Genomic DNA, 17969 nt, shown 5'->3' with positions numbered 1-17969 from the left:
GTAGTGAGGGTGAGAGGCACCTGGAGCTGTGGAGCCCCTCACCCGCCCTCTTCTCCATCCCACCCCACCTCCACCTGCTCCTTCCCCATCCCCTCCTGCCCCATGCGCGCTGTCGTGCTTGCGTTGGCTTTTCCTCTGATGTCACTTCCTAGCCACGAGTCCAGGAAGTGATGTCAGAGGAAGAGCCAATGTTGGCGCAACAACAGGTTGGGGGATGCTGCTAACACCATGAATGTTACAGAGATACGGGGAAGGGAAGTGGCGCACATGTGCAGCAGTGGAGGGGGGTGAAGAAAAGGACGGGTGCCTGGGCCTCACCCAGACAGCGTCCGGGACTGCAACCCCCCCTTACTGTGCTACTGTATGGCACCTAAGATTGCACATGCAAATCAGTACACAAATTAATTGATTAATTGGCCTAATCAGCATTGATAATTGATGCTAATTGGCATTAAATAAAAGTTATGCACACAATTCAGAAAGCATGATTCTATAAAAAGTATGCGCCGGTTGGAGTGTGTGAATTTGAAAAGGGGGAGTGGCCAGGGACAGATCGTGGGCATTCCTAAAAGTTATGCACATTGCTATAGAATATGACCGATGCACTCTCAACTTAGGCGCATGCATTTAGGTCTGTTTTTAGCTGGCCTCAATGGGTGTACCTAAGTTATGCAACACATACGGGCATTAAGTGCAATTCTTTAAAACATACATCTACCTTGTAGAATCAAACTAAGTGCCATTCTGGCTGGGGAGATATGATTGAAGTCTACAAAATCCTGAGTGGAGTAGAACGGGTACAAGTGGATCGATTTTTCACTCCGTCAAAAATTACAAAGACTAGGGGACACTCAAAGTTACGGGGAAATACTTTTAAAACCAATAGGAGGATATATTTTTTCACTCAGAAATAGTTAAGTTCTGGAATGCATTGCCAGAGGTTGTGGTAAGAGTGGATGGCGTAGCTGGTTTTAAGAAAGGTTTGGACAATTTCCTGGAGGAAAAGTCCTTAGTATGTTATTGAAAAAGACATGGGGGAAGCCACTGCTTGGCTTGGATCGGTAGCATGGAATGCTGCTACTCTCTGAGTTTTTCACTAAGATGCTACCAAATACAGGCCTCAAAACAACATCCTACCCATAACAAAAGCTGAACAGAACAAGTGGGTAAAAATGGTTAAATATCTATTTCTCAACAAACTGTACAAATGCTTATAATCGCTAAGAACTGCTGATTAAACAACTGATACTCCAGCAATCTGAAAAAACTTTTAAATAACTTTCACTGTTTACTTATACAAACAATTTCCATTGAACACTATGGGCTCCTTTTACAAAGGTGCACTAGCGGTTTTATCACACGCACCGGATTAGCGCGTGCTAGCTGAAAATCTACCGCCTGCCCAAAAGAAGGCAATAGCGGCTAGCACGCATGGCAATTTAGCACGCGTTAAGGTCGTGGGCACCTTTGTAAAAGGAGCCCTATATTGAACATGAGAGGTGAGCAAGCATATCACAATGTGATAAAAGAACAGTTCATAGGACCTCTCATGATCTAGATATCATTTCAAGTCCACATTCTATATCTTTATTGCATAATCATTGATGCTCACCCCACCTTAGTACACAGAACATAAGAACATAAGAAATGCCATCACCAAATCAGACCTTTGGTCCATCAAGTCCGGTGACCCGCACACGCGGACACTTAACTAGGTGCTTCCTGATGAAGACCTAGGTGTTCCCAGATGAGACCTTGTTTACCTGTATCCCTCAATGTGATTTGCAAGGAGGTGTGCAACTTGCCCTTGAATCCCATAATGGAGGTCTCCATCACAACCTCCTCCGGGAGAGCGTTCCAAGTGTCCACCACTCGTTGTGTGAAACAGAACTTCCTGACATTTGTCCTGGGCCTGTCACCTCTCAACTTCAGTCCATGACAGGATCAGTGTTTAGCTGTCATTTAAAATTAATAGGGTAGAGGGAGGAGAGGTGAGCACCATATTGAGAATTACACCTCCGCGAAAGATAGGTGCCAGAAATGTAGGCCAGGGTTTTCCAGGCCTACATTTCCGGCGCCTATCTTGCCATAAATCGTGCCCTACTTAGGCGCTTTACAGCACCTAACACCACTAGTCATGCCCATTGTGGTTTTTGGCACCATAAAGTGCCTATATAGCCGCAATTCCAGCGCCTTTTATGTAGGTGCCAGTAAGTGCTTTAATGTTCTGTTTTTTTGCCATTTTAAATGGCATTTGTTAATTAACTTAGGGCACCTACCAGAACCTAAATTTAGGTGCAGTTTCTAGAATTTCTCCCAAGTGCTGCTGAATATGACCAGTTAGACCTCTCGCAGTCAGCACCAATGCAAACATGATGCAGTGGCATTTATTTATGATTTAAAGAAAAGACTAAGTCTGGACATAAATCTTGCATTGTGTGTACGTCAATGTACTATGGAATTAATTTTCTAAAAAGAGAACATCCAAAAAGTGGCATAAATGGGCAGATGGACGTTTATATAGGTGATGCCTGCAGGCATAAGGGCTATTGGGGTGGTAGACAAGTGGATCTGGTAGGTTTGGGTGGGTTCCCCATACAATGTGAGGGGTTATGGTGAGATATGTACCTGAGACCCTTTATGTAAAGTTCACTGCAGTGCCCCCTAGGATGCCTCACTGCTCTGTTGGCATGTCTGTGTGGCCAGTCTACTAAAAATGCTGATCCCCCTCCTACATCCCAATAGCTTGTTTTCTGTGTTAGAACATTTTATTTTTCAAAAATGATCAAAAAAGATAGATGCACTAAGGGCGAACATGTCTAGAAATGGTCATTTTTTAAAAAACCAAGATAGATGTTTTGCAGTTTCAGAATTGGCCATTTTATCTACCCAATTTTTGGATGCACTTCTCAAAACATCCAAACTCAGACTTACACATCATATTGAAAATAGTCCTCCATACCTTTCAATTCTCTATTTTTGAAACATATTTTGTAGATAGATTTCTATGGTGGTTGTTTGCAATGCATCTATATATGAATGGAGAGTGTTGGAGGCGTGATTTGGCTGGGACTAAGGCGGGCTTATGATTTGGATACTTTTCTTTAATAATCAAACATTTTTGAAAATGGCCAGGGCACAAATTCCTTAGATGGATTCAATGCGTAAAAGGGGGCCTCAAGTGTGCTGTAGTATTATGTGAGCAAAATAAAACCTTTTATGCTTCCTCCTTAAGCATGGGTTATTTTTCTGTCAAACATTTTATTTCATAATAAATATGACTCCAAATTAAAAATGTGTTTATTTCTGCTCCTTGGGAATAATTAGTTCCCTAATCCAACTGTTAGATGTAAAGTCACTTAGTAGTAGTGAGCAGTCTTTGCTTGTTTTATTTCTTGGGGAAGAATGAGGCATGAGTAGTTTACATTGAGGCCAGCAGCGTGCCAGATTTTAAAAGGAAATGGGATACACATGTGGGATCTCTAGGGGGTAAAATCAAGGGGGGTGGGTCATTAGAGTGGGCAGGCTTGATGGGCTATGGCCCTTTTCTGCCGTCATCTATGTTTCTAATGTTTCTAAATTGTATGTTTAGGGGCTAGATCTGTTTTAACAATGAATAAGTGCCAAAAGGTGCCCCAAACTGACAAGATCACCACCCCTCCACACTTCCTGTGGTCGCTGAACCCCTCCCACTCCCAAAGATATGAATAAACCAGTACATACCTGCTCACATGATAGCTTTAGATGTTATGGCTAGACCTAGTAGAGAAGCAAGCAGGTTCCTGGTGTAGCCTAGTGGGCGGTGTAGTAAACTATATAGAAGAGGACTCGGGCCCACATCCAACTCTAACTACTATACTTAGGGTTGCCCTAGACCTGCCCCCAGCTGCTTTCTCTGGTTGGGCAGATGCCCTCTTGCCTGACACAATTTCGCAGAAGTGCTGGGTTTTGAAAAGCCATCTGGGGAAATCCGGACATCTGGTAATCCTAACTATACTTATGGTTGAATATGTAAGCCTTCTAAAATCCATTCAAATCCCACTGTACTACAGTGCATATACTGTAGATGACACCTGCATGCATAAAGGCTATTGGTGTGGTACACAGTTAGGTCCAGTAGGCTTTGGAGAGCTTACCATACACTGTACAGGGGTTACAGTGAGATGTGTATCTGATTCTTTTTATGTGAAGTTCACTGCAGAGCCCTCTAAGAGGCCCCACTACTCTGCTGCTGTATCTGTGTGGCCAGTCTACTAAAACAGCTGGCCCCTCCTACATCCCAATGGCTTGTTTTGTGAGTTTTTCTTTTGGATGTGTTTTTTTCAAAAATGGTTCAAAAAGATGGATGCACTGAGGACAAGCACATCTGAGAAATGGTAATTTTTGAAGCAAAAATATATTTTTCCATTTTGAAAATGGTCATGTTCGCCACTGGATTTTCGTGCGTGTTCCGTAAAATGTCCAAAATGTCTCTCCATCTGGAATGGATGTAGACAATGCCGCAGCATCCATGATACACCCCTCCACCTCCCCCCCCCCCCCGTACCACCTTTGACGTGCCTCCACCAGCCCTAGATGTTTTAGTAGCTTATACATTTTGTTCTGCTGTGCAGCCATTTCCAGAAACTGGCTTGTGGAATTTGGTGTACATGAGAAACAGCATGAGCAATGAACAATGAATCTCAGGATATTTCATTAGGGGGGAATCTTAACTCAAACTGCTGTTTACTACAGAAACACAGGATGAGGCATGATAGTCAGTCACGTAGCAAGTAATGTGAAGACAGTATAAAAAGAGCAAGTGCAGAACTATTCTCGGAATCCATCTGTAAAGGGATAGTTCCATGATTGACCCAGTCCATCAACTGCCTGAAAAGGGGGATTTCCCGTCTGTGAGGGGCGGTGTTGCTACGATTATGGTGAAGTTGTTCTAAATCATTTGTGTTTTGTATATTACTGGTATACAATTTATGTAATGATTAAATTAGTATAATAAGCATTACCTTGTGTATGTCTCTTTGTATGCCATTAAGTGCTGACTATCTAACGAACTTGGCATTACATCTGCCCTTTTGAAAAACACTGGCTTATATGTTTTGACAGGAAAAGCTTTTAATATCTGGGATTGGTGTGTTGAAAGCATGCACAGTGCTTGTAAAATGACCTCCATTGGTGCTGGAAACACCTCGATAGATCAGAAGGATTTTAAATTCTAGCAAATGTGACCAATTTCACCAAATTTGCTTATATGCAATGAACTTGATAGATGTAAGTAATATTTATCATTTGATATAACCTTTGAAGTGTCAAAGAGATGAAATGTTTTGTGTTAAGGTTTAATTTGGGTATAAGCTGCCAATTTCAATATTGCAGCAACAAACTGTTATGCTTATTATTTCAGTTTCAAAAAAGTAATGCCAATCAATAATAAAAATAAATGGCATAGCTTTCAGAATGATTTCAGATGCAAATATTATAAAGCTGGTATAATTTCTGATTTTTATCTTGGGAGCTGGCCAAGCAGTAAATGGCTAAATTCCATCTTTATTGCATTTAATTTAAAAGAAATGCAGTATTCTAGAATAACTGTGGTCAAGTGCACCATATTATTTATGTGAACAGATGTCTAAAGCCCTAATATATGCCTTAAACTATGGTGCCTATCATCAAAATATCCATTTCTATTTTTCTTGTGGTCTTCGTAAGCTGCATATTTTTAAATTGAAATACATACATATAATAGCTTAGGTTTAATACTTTGGCCTTCAGTGAAAGAGAGGTTTATTGATTTATGGTTTGATTTTCATACTAAAACAGCTCAAAAAATGCATCTTAACAAGATTGAAGAAAATGTAATAGAATAGTATCTAGGGTTACCATATGGCTCTAGAAAAAAGAGGACGGATTGAGACATCTGGGTTTTACTTCCATTGCTTTCAATGGAAGTAAAACCCGGATGTCTCAATCCATCCTCCTTTTTATGGAGCCATATGGTAAGCCTATCGCAGATGGCTTACATGCAAGAATAGTGAATAGTTCTAGGGCTCCTTTTACTAAGCTGTGCTAGCGTTTTTAGCGTGTGCTAAAGATTAGCGCGTGCTAACCCCGCGCTATACAAAAAATAATAACACAATGGAGGCGTTAGCGTGTAGTGTGCGTGGCAACGTAGCACGCACTAAGTATGTGCTAAAACCGCTAGCACAGCTTAGTAAAAGGAGCCCCTAGTGTTGGTTAACTCCTGATTTTACTAAGCTGCAGTAAACGAAAGTGCACACTTAGCACAGCTTGAAAGGGCTTACTGCAGGATGCCCAGTGGTAAAATCCCAATGTCTGTTTGCCAACCACGCACTACATAGTATTTCTGAATTTTTCTCGGAGAGTGTCTTGGGGTGGAGAGTGGGTGTGAGAGTGCAAGTCAGCGCATCCATATTACTACTTGCTAACTGATTAGCACAGGCTTTAGTGCGTGAGCCCTTAGGGCGAAATTCTATAAATGGCGGCTAAAAAGATAGGCGCCTATCACTTGTCAGTCATGCTTAGGCATCAATTACAGAATCGCCTACATTATAGGCGCCTATGTTCTATAGAGAATTGCGCCTAGCAGCACCTAAGTCCTTCTCTGCCCCTAAACATGCCTATTTTGATGTTAGGCACCGCTAGGTGCCATGCGATAGGCGTCTATCTTTTTGTAGAATTGTGTCTAAGAGAGGAACCTATTGCCCAAATAATTTTTTTTCAATTAAGAGCTTGTTAAAGTTCATAATTAAAGTCAGTTTACTAATTAAGTTATGCGCCTAACTTTAGGCTCCTCTTATAGAATCTGACTCTTATTTGGCTGGCATTAAGGGATCTTGTGCTACTTTTTGTTAATGGCTGCACGCTAACAGCAACATTAGAGTATGGCCATTAATTGGGAAAATGGAAAAATCAGCTGCAGCCTTAGCACATGGGAAAGCCTCAAGTAAAAGTGAACTAAGGCCACTTTTTACCGCAGCTTAGTAACAGGACCCCTGAGGTAGGGACAATGCCCAGATTGCAAACCTTCAGATGCTGCAGCCCAAATCACAGTCTGAAGTGTCTAAGAACAGGGTCTAAGATTTATGGAATGCATTGTCAGGAATTTGGAAATTTGGTGAAGTTTAGAAAATGACTGAAAATGCATTTCTTTGCTCAGGCCTTTTATTGATGTGAGAAGTTTATAACTAATCTGTGAGATGGGACTCTCCCCTCTTAATGCCTGTTCTATTTTATTATTTTATTGCGATTTATAGTATTGGAGACATGCTTTGTCCTTTTATATTATGTATGTTTACTGTGAGCTGCTTTGATATAAAGCGGATTATAAATATTTTAAATAAAACAAATCTATAAAACAGGGTCTGGAATGGGGACAGCAATAGCCTATGCTAGACATCTCAAATAATATGTTCTCTGAGTGGCTGAATATCAACCTGAGAGAGTTCAAAATCAGCAAAGTGCAAAGCTCAAATGTTCTGTTACAGTTACTCTTCATCCGTGAAGCAGTAAAACACTTACAGGGGAAATCTATAAAAGCTATGTGCCATTTTGGTATGCAAAAATATCATATGTGTGTGCTAAGCAGTATTCTGCAAGGATACACCTTTGTCATGCATGTGTTGAATGGTGCAGATATACAGTATGTATACTTAATTTTTAAAAATGGATTGTACTAAGACCTTCATATGCTCTTTTCTTCAACTTCAATCATTTAAAAATCACAAATTTATATATTCAGTAGTAATTTTAATATATTTAGATCCAAACAACAACAACAAAAATTCAACAATAATAAACTGTCTCCTTCTTTTAACTGGAAATTATGCAGGTAAACTGGGAAAATCACTTCTCTTCAAAATCACAGGTCTTTGGAACGACCTTACTATCCCGCTATGGAACCTGGGCTCCCTCCAATTATTCCAAAGCAACTGAAAACTTGGCTTTTCACTAAAATGTAAACTCTATTCTTCCCCCTTATTCTTCTCTTCTTCATATAAGTTCATGTAAACCTTTTCCTGCTCTTCCTATTTTTAATTTCTTGTAAACCGTGCCGAGCTACAAGGAGATGATGTGGTATATAAACTTAAGGTTTAGTTTAGTTTAGTTTAAAAATGAGGAACAGAGGCTCAATAGATTCTACTCCAGGAAATACTGTTCAAAAACCATAAAAGGAGGCGTGTTTAGGGTGGAGAATGGGTGAGCTTAGGGTGTGACCTGCAAGTGGGCATGCAGCAAGTATTCCATAAACAGTGCGAGAGTGGGTGATGGGCCAAGGGCATGCCAAAATGTACACTACCTTAAATAGTATCTAAATCACAGAGGAAAGACTAAAGAGGTTAGAGCTTTTCAGCTTGGAAAATTGATGGTTGAGGGGAGATATGATTGAAGTCTACAAAATCCTGAGTGGTGTAGAATGGGTAAAAGTGGATCAATTTTTTACTCCATCAAAAATTACAAAGACTAGGGGACACTCAAGAAGTTACAGGGAAATACTTTTAAAACCAAAAGGAGGAAATATTTTTTCACTCAGAGAATAGTCATGCTCTGGAATGCGTTGCCAGAGGATGTGGTAACAGCGGTTAATATAGCTGGTTTTAAAAAAGGTTTGGAAAAGTCCATAGTCTGTTATTGAGACAGACATGGGGGAAGCTACTGCTTGCCCTGGGATCAGTAGCATGGAATGTTGCTACTATTTGGGTTTTTGCCAGATACTTGTGACCTGGATTAGCCACTATGGAAACAGGATACTGGACTAGATGGACCATTGGTCTGGCCTTTGCACGGCTATTCTTATGCTCTTTTGTTCTTGTCCTTGGACATTGGTTGGTGTGTTGTACTGTTGTTTGACATCTTTCTGCATGGTCATGCCTATAACGTTATTTATCTGCCCATTACTCAGACTTCACATACCCTTCGTAGCCTTGTTACTACCCAGTTCATCCAATTACCTCTTCTCCTTCCACACTTCCTACAAACCTCCAATGCCCAGCCCACTTGGGCCCTCCGTTCCCCCTAACCACTGTAACCTTCCCTTATAGAGTATGTGTGTGTCACCCTTTTCTTTACCCGTCTCTGTGCATCCTTTCCCTACCCTGAAGCCAGTGCAGAAAGCAACCACAGTCTTAGCCATAGGGTTACCGAGGCTGGAATGCCAGTATTATATGCCACGCAATGCAGAAAGGATTTGAGCATGGGTGTTAATTTCTAAGGAAGACACAGCCTCAAATTGTACTAAAATGTAGGCTGATGAGCTGATTTAGGTTATGCCATGCAATGTAGAGTACCCTGCTCACTTTTGACACACGCACAATGCCCTATGCTCTGAAATTAGGAGCTGCAGTTGATGAAGCCCCTTTATGTAGTTGACCTGAGTGAACTGGAGAAGGAATTCCTCATGGACAGGAGACAAAGAGGGAGGCCCTGGGTTGTCTATCACTTATAGGAGGAGAAGGACCCTCTCTCAGATCATGTCCTAGAAAACAACAGAGCAGGCAGTCTGCAAAATCCAAAATAGTGATCAAAATAGTTCAATCAACATATAGTAACCAAGGATAATTTATTGCAGTGCAGACATAAAAAAAAATAAAAAACCGTGTTTTGCCCATGCTAAGGGTTGCATCTGGGGTGCCGCTGGTTGCTGCAGAGACAGATTGCTGAGTGCTGCCATCTTGTGATTGTATGTTGTCTTTACCTGGTTGGTGATGCAGCTTTTACACACCACCTGGTTTTGCTAACACCTGATGCAGCCCTTAGTGTGGGAGAAACACGGCCTGTGTCAGATTTTTATATATGTTTATGTTTAAATTATTTTACTTGAAGTCTTTTCTTTCAGCCCCCTCACCATCAGAAACTCCTAACCACAGATGCTTCGATGTTAGGGTTGGATGTTCATCTGGATGGCAAGCTCTCAGGACATTCCAAGACCAACTCCTCCAACAAGTGGACCTTGTTTGAACAGACAATCAAGTTGCCATGTTCTATCTGAACAAACAAGGAGGCATGGAAGCAATCCAGATTTGGACTTGGGCGACTGCTCACAGCATTCATCTTCTCTGTAATTACCCCACCTGAGCACAGTGAATTGACGCACCTTCTTGTCCAGTTTGTCTGTCTTGACTAGACTGTAAGCTCTTTTGAGCAGGGACTGTCTCTTCTGTGTTTTGATGTACAGCATTGTGTATGTCTAGTAGTACTTTAGAAATTATTATTAGTAATAGTAGTAGTAGGGGAGTCAGCTATTTGGTGAGTGAATCAGCTATGGACCATAAACTCACACAGGTAATACTGCAAACTTCTGAAACTGAGCTCCCAATATCTGTGGGCCTGAATACGCTTCCAAGTTTAACCCTAGGACGAGGGATCAATGAAGAAAATGACAGATTTGATACAGTGGCCCTTGATTTGGACCATGAAGCTAATATGTTGCAGGAGGAATCTAATCTAATCTAATACACAACTTATTAATTGCACTATACCAAAAAGGTTCAAGGTGATTTATAATCAAAGAGGTCGTAAAATCTACGGGACAATACAAAAGCAATCAATAATTAAAATATCATAACATGAATATTACAACAAGTCATATAAAAAAGTTTTCAAATTTTTTGTGAAACCTTAAGTAATTGGTATCAGTCCTAATATGAACAGGTAGATTATTGCAAATTGTAATGGCAGCGTAAGCAAAAGGAGAGTGAGCTATCGTTTAGACCAGGGGTGTCCAACCTTTTGGCTTCCCTGGGCCACATTGGCCAAAAAAAAATGTTTCTGGGGCTGCGCAAACGCTACAGCAAGACAGAGGAGGGAGCCAACAAGACAGTAAACACCAGGGGGCAGCAGAGGAAAACACTGCATCACCCTCGACCGGGGCTGCACAAAATATTTCACGGGCCCGCAGGTTGGACACCCCTGGTTTAAACCGTACTCCTCTAATCTGTGGAAAATGTACTAATAAAGTACCACATAATCTGGTGGAAGAATAATGCAAATGAGAAAAAAGCAAAATCAGATTATCTGAAGAGTCAGTCTGTAAATACGTGAACTATACAAGCTGATTTAAACTTAATTCACCTCTCAACTGATAACCAAATGCAACACATATATTTTTAGACCAAAAATTAATCTAACTGCAGTGTTCTGGAGCAACTGCAATTTTTTGTTCAGTTTTGATAAATTCAAATATAAAGAATTACAGTAATCAAGTTGAGGTAACACTAACATCTGAACCAACAGTGTAAAATGATGTTCAAAAAAGAACTTCACTAGCCTAAGTTTCCTCATAATATATAACATCTTCCTCCATAAATTAGAAATTTGATCTTCAAAGGTAAGAAAAGTCTAAAAAATACCCCAAACTTTAGACATTTTATCTACTTGCAGGGTAGTACCTGATTGTAGAGTAAGAAATGAAGGAACAGAAGATGATGAATTATGAACCAAAGAACCTTTGTCTTACTTGCATTCATTTCCAACTTATTAGTAGAAGCTCAATCTCCAATTCTATTCATGCAATGCCGTTTAAAAAAAAAGAAAAAGAAAAAAAAAGGTTTCCTGCCTCGAACAGTTGAGTGGTTGGAGGCTACTTTCGGGGCTTCTCCTGCCGGCTCTGCCATGTGTGAGATTCACTCTCACAGTGATTCATTGGACGGGAGAGACAGGGATTACGACAAACCTCCATGTGAATCATTTGCATGCAATCTTTTTATTGCATCAATAGCTCTTTTTGAATCGGCCAAAAATCAGATCGGAGCAGACCTACACGGTCATACTGATCCTCTTTAGTGCATTTAGCCCTGAGCCATCACAAGCTGAATATCAAGGGGTATACATTGTCATCTTTTTTACAGCTTGAGACAGGGAGTGAGTAGCATCTCCTTAGTGGAAGAATCAGCAAAAACAGAAAACAACACAGAATACAAACTGTGGGAGTCAAAATTCAGAAGAATTTATCTAGTTAAGAGGAGCTCCTGTCCAGTTAAACTGCAGTGATCAGGCCATCTCTAAATGTTCAGCGGAAATTAACTGCACAGTGCCACTGAAAACCTGGACTGTCAGGGGTAGAAATGGAGAGGAGCTAGGAGTTATATAAGCAGTTCTGTTATCCACATGGCTAACATAGCTAAAGCAATTGGGAAACAGCACCAGTGCCAGGAAGACTTCTACAGTCTGTGCCTTGCTCATGGCTGGACAGATCTGGATGGACTGGAGTGGGGCTTTGATGATCGTTTTATTGGTTGAGGAACAAGGTCAGCACTGGACAGACTTCTATGTTCTGTGTCCTAAAAATGGCTATGACAAATCAAGATCAAGTATGCATATAGTATTGCATTGTACCTTATGCTATGAGTTTATCTTGTTGGACAGACTGGATGGACCATACAGGTCTTTACCTGCTGTCATCTACTATGTTACTCTGTGTTGGGCATTCAGAGTACACAAAAGGCAGTTCTAACTTTGCCTGGTTAGCTATATGAGTATGGCACTAACAATCAACCATACCTACAGATGTTTCCGGCACTGTTGAAAACCCAGATATTCAGTTTTGGTGCCCAGTTAGGGCCAGGAACTCAATATCTGAGTCTAAATTAGTTAGCAGTATTCAGCTCTTAATGAAATGCTGACTGCCTCCAGCTAATTATTGATGAGAGTATTTGATCCCATAAAACATGAACAGTGCCACCTACAATCCAGTATGCTTAGTTACCAGATGTCCAGATATCTGTGCATGCGCCTCTACATGCGGCCATACAGAGATGGGGGTTTGTGTGGGGCTGGGGTTGGAGGGCATAATGGGGCAGGGCTATAGGTGGAATAGGGTGGGGCTGTGAGCAGAACAGGGCGGGGCCACACATTCTCTTTTTTTTGAGGACACAATTTGGTAACCCTAAGTATGTTTTAATGTAATGGTATATCAAAACAAAAATACCCCCTCCCCTCCCCATACAACTTACTGCAAACCAATTTTAACATTTTGATATAGACAGCAGACCCTTCATCACAGATAAGTAAGTACACAATATATACAGACCATATCCACAATTGCCCCTCCCTAGCTCAGCATATCCTAGCCTGCCTAAAAGAAAGACACAGTACAGAATCATGAATATTAATAATAAATAAATAAATAATGACTAGGTTACATGCCAAAGCTGTTAATGCAATACTAGTTTGTCAACAAAGATGCGCCTACATGTAGGTGTGACCACTTATGTCTTCTCTATAGCAGGCATACCTACTTGCACCTAAATAGGGCAACTGATAGACCGGACCCTGAAACCGTCGGCACAATGCGCAGCAGCTGCAAAGAAAGCAAACAGGATGTTGGGCATGATAAAGAAGGGAATCATAAGTAATAATAATAATAATAATAACTTTATTTTTCTATACCGCCATAGTAAGGCGACTTCTTACATTATAAGAAGGCTGGACATTCAGCGAATAGCAAAAATTTTAATACAATACAATATCATAGATCCACTTACAATACAATACAGTGAGTCTAAATACAATAACATATAATACAGTCTAAATACAATAGTATATACTACAGTGAGTCTAAATACAATAACATATAATAAGTCTAAATATGATACCGTACAAGGAGTCTTAATGCAGTACGATAGTCTAAATGGGAAACTTACGTGTTAAATTGGAGATCTATGGGCAAGGAGTATCTGAGAGATTTAGGACATCCATAAGTTGGAGTTCTAAGGGTAGAGGAGATCTGAAAAGGAGGGGCTTCTTGAGAGAGAGAAAGGCGTTTGTTGGGGAGGGGAGTCCTAGTGGGGGAGGGGACTGTTTTAGTCAATGAATTTTGCGAATAGGGCGGTAGATCAGTTAACGTCATAATGCCGCTTTACAGAGCAATGGTCAGGCCATACCTGGAGTATTGTATCTAACACTGGTCTCCCTACCTAAAGAAGGATATAACCCTGCTGGAGAGGGTGCAGAGGCGAGCTAGTAAAAGGTATGGGAAATTTGAGCTACAAAGAACGCCTCAGAAAATTGAGCTTGTTCACCCTTGAGAAGAGAAGACTGCGTGGGGATATAATAGAGACATTTAAAATACTAAAAGGATTTGACAAAATCCAGCAAGAAGCATCGTTATTCACGTTGTCAAATGTGACTCGGACGAGAGGTCATGGATTGAAACTGAGAGGCGACAGGCCCAACACAAATGTCAGGAAGTTCTGTTTCACACAGCGAATGGTGGACACTTGGAACGCTCTCCCGGAGGAGGTTGTGACGGAGACCTCCATTATGGGATTCAAGAGCAAGTTGGATGCACACCTCCTTGCAAATCACATTGAGGGATTTGGGTAAACAAGGTCTCATCTGGGAACACCTAGGTCTTCATCAGGAAGCACCTAGTTAAGCCTCCGCGTGTGCGGGTCACCGGACTAGATGGACCAAGGGTCTGATTCGGTGAAGGCATTTCTTATGTTCTTATGTAACTTGGTATTCTGTAAAGTGCAACCTAAAATAATTAGCATGCCCCCTGCCCCTGTCATGCCCATATTCCTCCCATGTTTGGCCCCATTGTAGTTGCATGCTATGAGATTTAAGGGGGTGGGAATTCATCAAGGGGCACTAACCACATTAGTGCACGCTAAGATGCCGATAGGAATATAATGGGTGTAGTGTCCCTTGATGAATTCCCCCATTAGGCACTAATGTTATAGAATAGGGGTGTATCCTATTAATGTGCAGAACTGCTAATTAGTGGCAGCTAATTCTAGATAGCACCAATTATTGAGCATTAGTGTCAATTTAGGTCCAGTTAAACAATTAAGTAGCGCACGTAAGTGAAGTATTCTAAAAGTACATACATATTTTTGTGAGCGACTATGTGCACCATTTATAGAATTAAGGGGAAAGTGCAGAATTCAAATAATCAACAAATAGAAGGTAAATAACAAATATAGGATTAGCAGCCTTACTCTAAACTTGTGCGTACCAGTTGTGTGTGCATAAGCAAACAAAAGAAACCCTTTGTAATAATGGGTTTGAGGGAAAGTGCAAGGCGTATCGACAAAGTGTTACAGATTCCATCTTGGTGACATCGTCATGCTTCTTCCCTAGCTATGTTCAGCAACTGTCAGACCCACACAGGCAGGCCAAAACAGAAATAGCATTCAAAGCTAATCACAAATGTGGACAGCAAAAAGGCCAGGAATGAAATAAAGGGAAACACAGTATCAGCCATGTTTCTGTGTGAAAGTGCGCATCTTCATTTCCCTAACTCATATAGGTATAAATAGAACACCCTCATAAGAATATGGAAAAGTATATCAGAAAGGAAGAAATCTGTACACCAGACTTCCTCTTCTGACTTCACAAGCAGATGTAACACCCTTCAACAGCCTTTCATCAGCAGCTGTCAGTGAACCCCAAGGATTCCCTAATGAGTACTGGCATAATGTTCTCATAAAGCAAATGATTAGCGGGGAATTCATGAGCTCCAGGGGCTTGCTTGCTGTATCTAGGTTATAGAGAAATGAAAGAATATTTGCGGAGGGTTATTTATATGAATCTACTAGCATGATCCTTAGCAATAATAGATAGAGTAGTAGGAATTCAGAAAAGTATAAAACAAAAAATGTAAAAGATGGAAGCAAGTTTGAGAGATGGTGATATTCAAAAGCAAAACAATACAAACTTCAAATGGTATTATATACACAAAATATGAAACCGAGTTTCAAAAATGGCATGCTGATCTATTTTAAGTAATATATATCCCATCCAAAATAGTTTTTGTAGTTTAAATTTAATAAGTTTTTAAGGATTTAAATTAATAAAAAAGGAGACATGAGTATTTAGAATTATTTATTAAAATTAATGTAATGTATTTTTAAAAATAGAGATAGAATAAAATAGTTAATTTTTCTATATTGGTAGGGAGGTGGGGTAATAGCCGGTGATGTTATAAGGTGATAAGAGAGTAATGTGTTTCTCTCTTTAAGTAATCCCATTTTGGGAAACATGTTCTCCTAAGTCTGAGGCTTGTCCCCATTAGAAGCTAAATTAATGTAATGTGATTAAAAAGTCAAAAAGTCAACAGTCATACTATTAAATCCAATTACTTAAGTAGTAAATCTAATTAAGTTGGACTACAGAAGTAGTGTCCATTTTTTATATTGTGCAAATGATATTCAAAAGCAAACAGATTTGTACAAAAGGGGTACCCAAATCGAGTCATAAAAAGAATGTATAAACAAGCACTGAATACTCACCGGGAATGATATGCTTCTCAAAACACAATAGGTCAGTCTTCCTATCAAGAGGGTGTTGAACCCATGGTTTGCGTGTTACCTTATTCTTCTCTCACATATAAAATTTGAGCAATTATATTTAAGTACTGGCATGTTTTGAGTACTAGTGAGGTGTTTCAAGATACTCCTAGGTTTGCGTTCACCCAAAGTAAAAACTTTGCTGAACTGTTAACATCTAATAGATCTCAATGGGATTTGAACCCAGGCCACTTTCAGTGTGGTAGGTGTTCTATTTATTCTCATGCACTAGAAGTCTCATACATACAGAAACCTTATAATAATCAGACATTGTAATACTAGAGGGGTGGTTTATTGTGTCAGATGTCCATGCGATACAGTTTACATTGGACAGACTATACGGCCTATTAAAAATACGTATAATATAATATCTTAGCAATATAAGTACTCATAGAATGGAAGGCCCCCTCACAATTCATTAGCTGGAAAACCTTCATACCCTGGAGGATCTCAAATTTGCGGTGCTATTATGAGTACCGGAAGATAGAAGGGGCAACATTACAAAGCTATTAATGTTTAAAGAACAGGAAATGATTTATCAATGGAATACTGTAGTACCAATGGGACTAAATCATGAGACAGAATGGTCTAGGATGATCCAAAGGTTGTATACGTCATGACGTTTTAGCCAGCCCTATACTTGTGAGGTAATTTAAAGTCTATTCAGTCAGAAGTTATCCCAGCTCTGCATTTTTCACCAGTTACCTGTTTGAAGATTGGGTGGACAGCCGCCGTGTACGTTTTTTACTTGCAAGCTGATCGTGGAAATGTGCACTTATATTAAATAAGAATTAACTAGTAGGGTGAAGATAATACAGATTTTAATGCGTTGTTCTGATATTATATAGAACTCAAACTGAGGGTGGTGTTTTTTGTGATCTCTTACGCCTACCCTTCCTGATGAAGATGCTTGAAACTCAGCTGGAGTCGAGGGGAGTGGAAGTTTGTTCACAGGGAGCCACATGGGCAGTTTTTTTTAACTTTAAAGGACATGGTCTTTTTTTCGCACGCACAGAGGAACTTCGGAATCACATCACCATCGGACATTTGAGATTGGAAAAACTTTATCCAGCTTTGGTTGAAGAGTACGGCCTCAATCTGATCATCAGTATATAGATAAGTGGTTTGAACATTTGAATATTCCTTGTTGCAGATGATAATGTTACACTTATTCAGAGGAGGTTAAATAAGTCATCTGTGGATTGATGGAAAACAGAGTGATGTGATGATGGTTCTCTAGGTCATTGGTCTTCAGTTCAAATGAACGATGTGTGTGGGGGTACTGAGCTTACTCAATATATTAGTTATATAACTTTATTCAATAAGTATTTTTAGTTTTATGTTATTTTAGAATTAAGCATGTATATTTAGTAGTATCTCTTCTCTCACACCACACTTCTAATTTCCCTTCCTCTTATTCCTCAGTCTTTTACTAACTCTGTTCTCTACCCCTTTCCATCCAGCATGTCCTTCTCTCTCTCTTCCCACTTCCATCCAGTGTGGGATCCCTTCCATCCCTTTCTCTCCCAGCCAGAGCATATCCTCACTTCCACCCCCAACCCATGCAGCATATCTTTCCTTCCTTTCCCACCCCTCTAGCATCTCTTTCCACCCCTCCAGTATCTCCTTCCCTCTCTTCCCAGCCCTCCAGCCCATGCAACATCT

Source organism: Geotrypetes seraphini, chromosome 2 (genome assembly GCF_902459505.1).
Source record: "Geotrypetes seraphini chromosome 2, aGeoSer1.1, whole genome shotgun sequence".
Classification (NCBI taxonomy): Eukaryota; Metazoa; Chordata; class Amphibia; order Gymnophiona; family Dermophiidae; genus Geotrypetes; species Geotrypetes seraphini.
The sequence above is the reverse complement of the archived record's forward strand: the minus strand, read 5'-3'. Positions refer to the sequence as shown.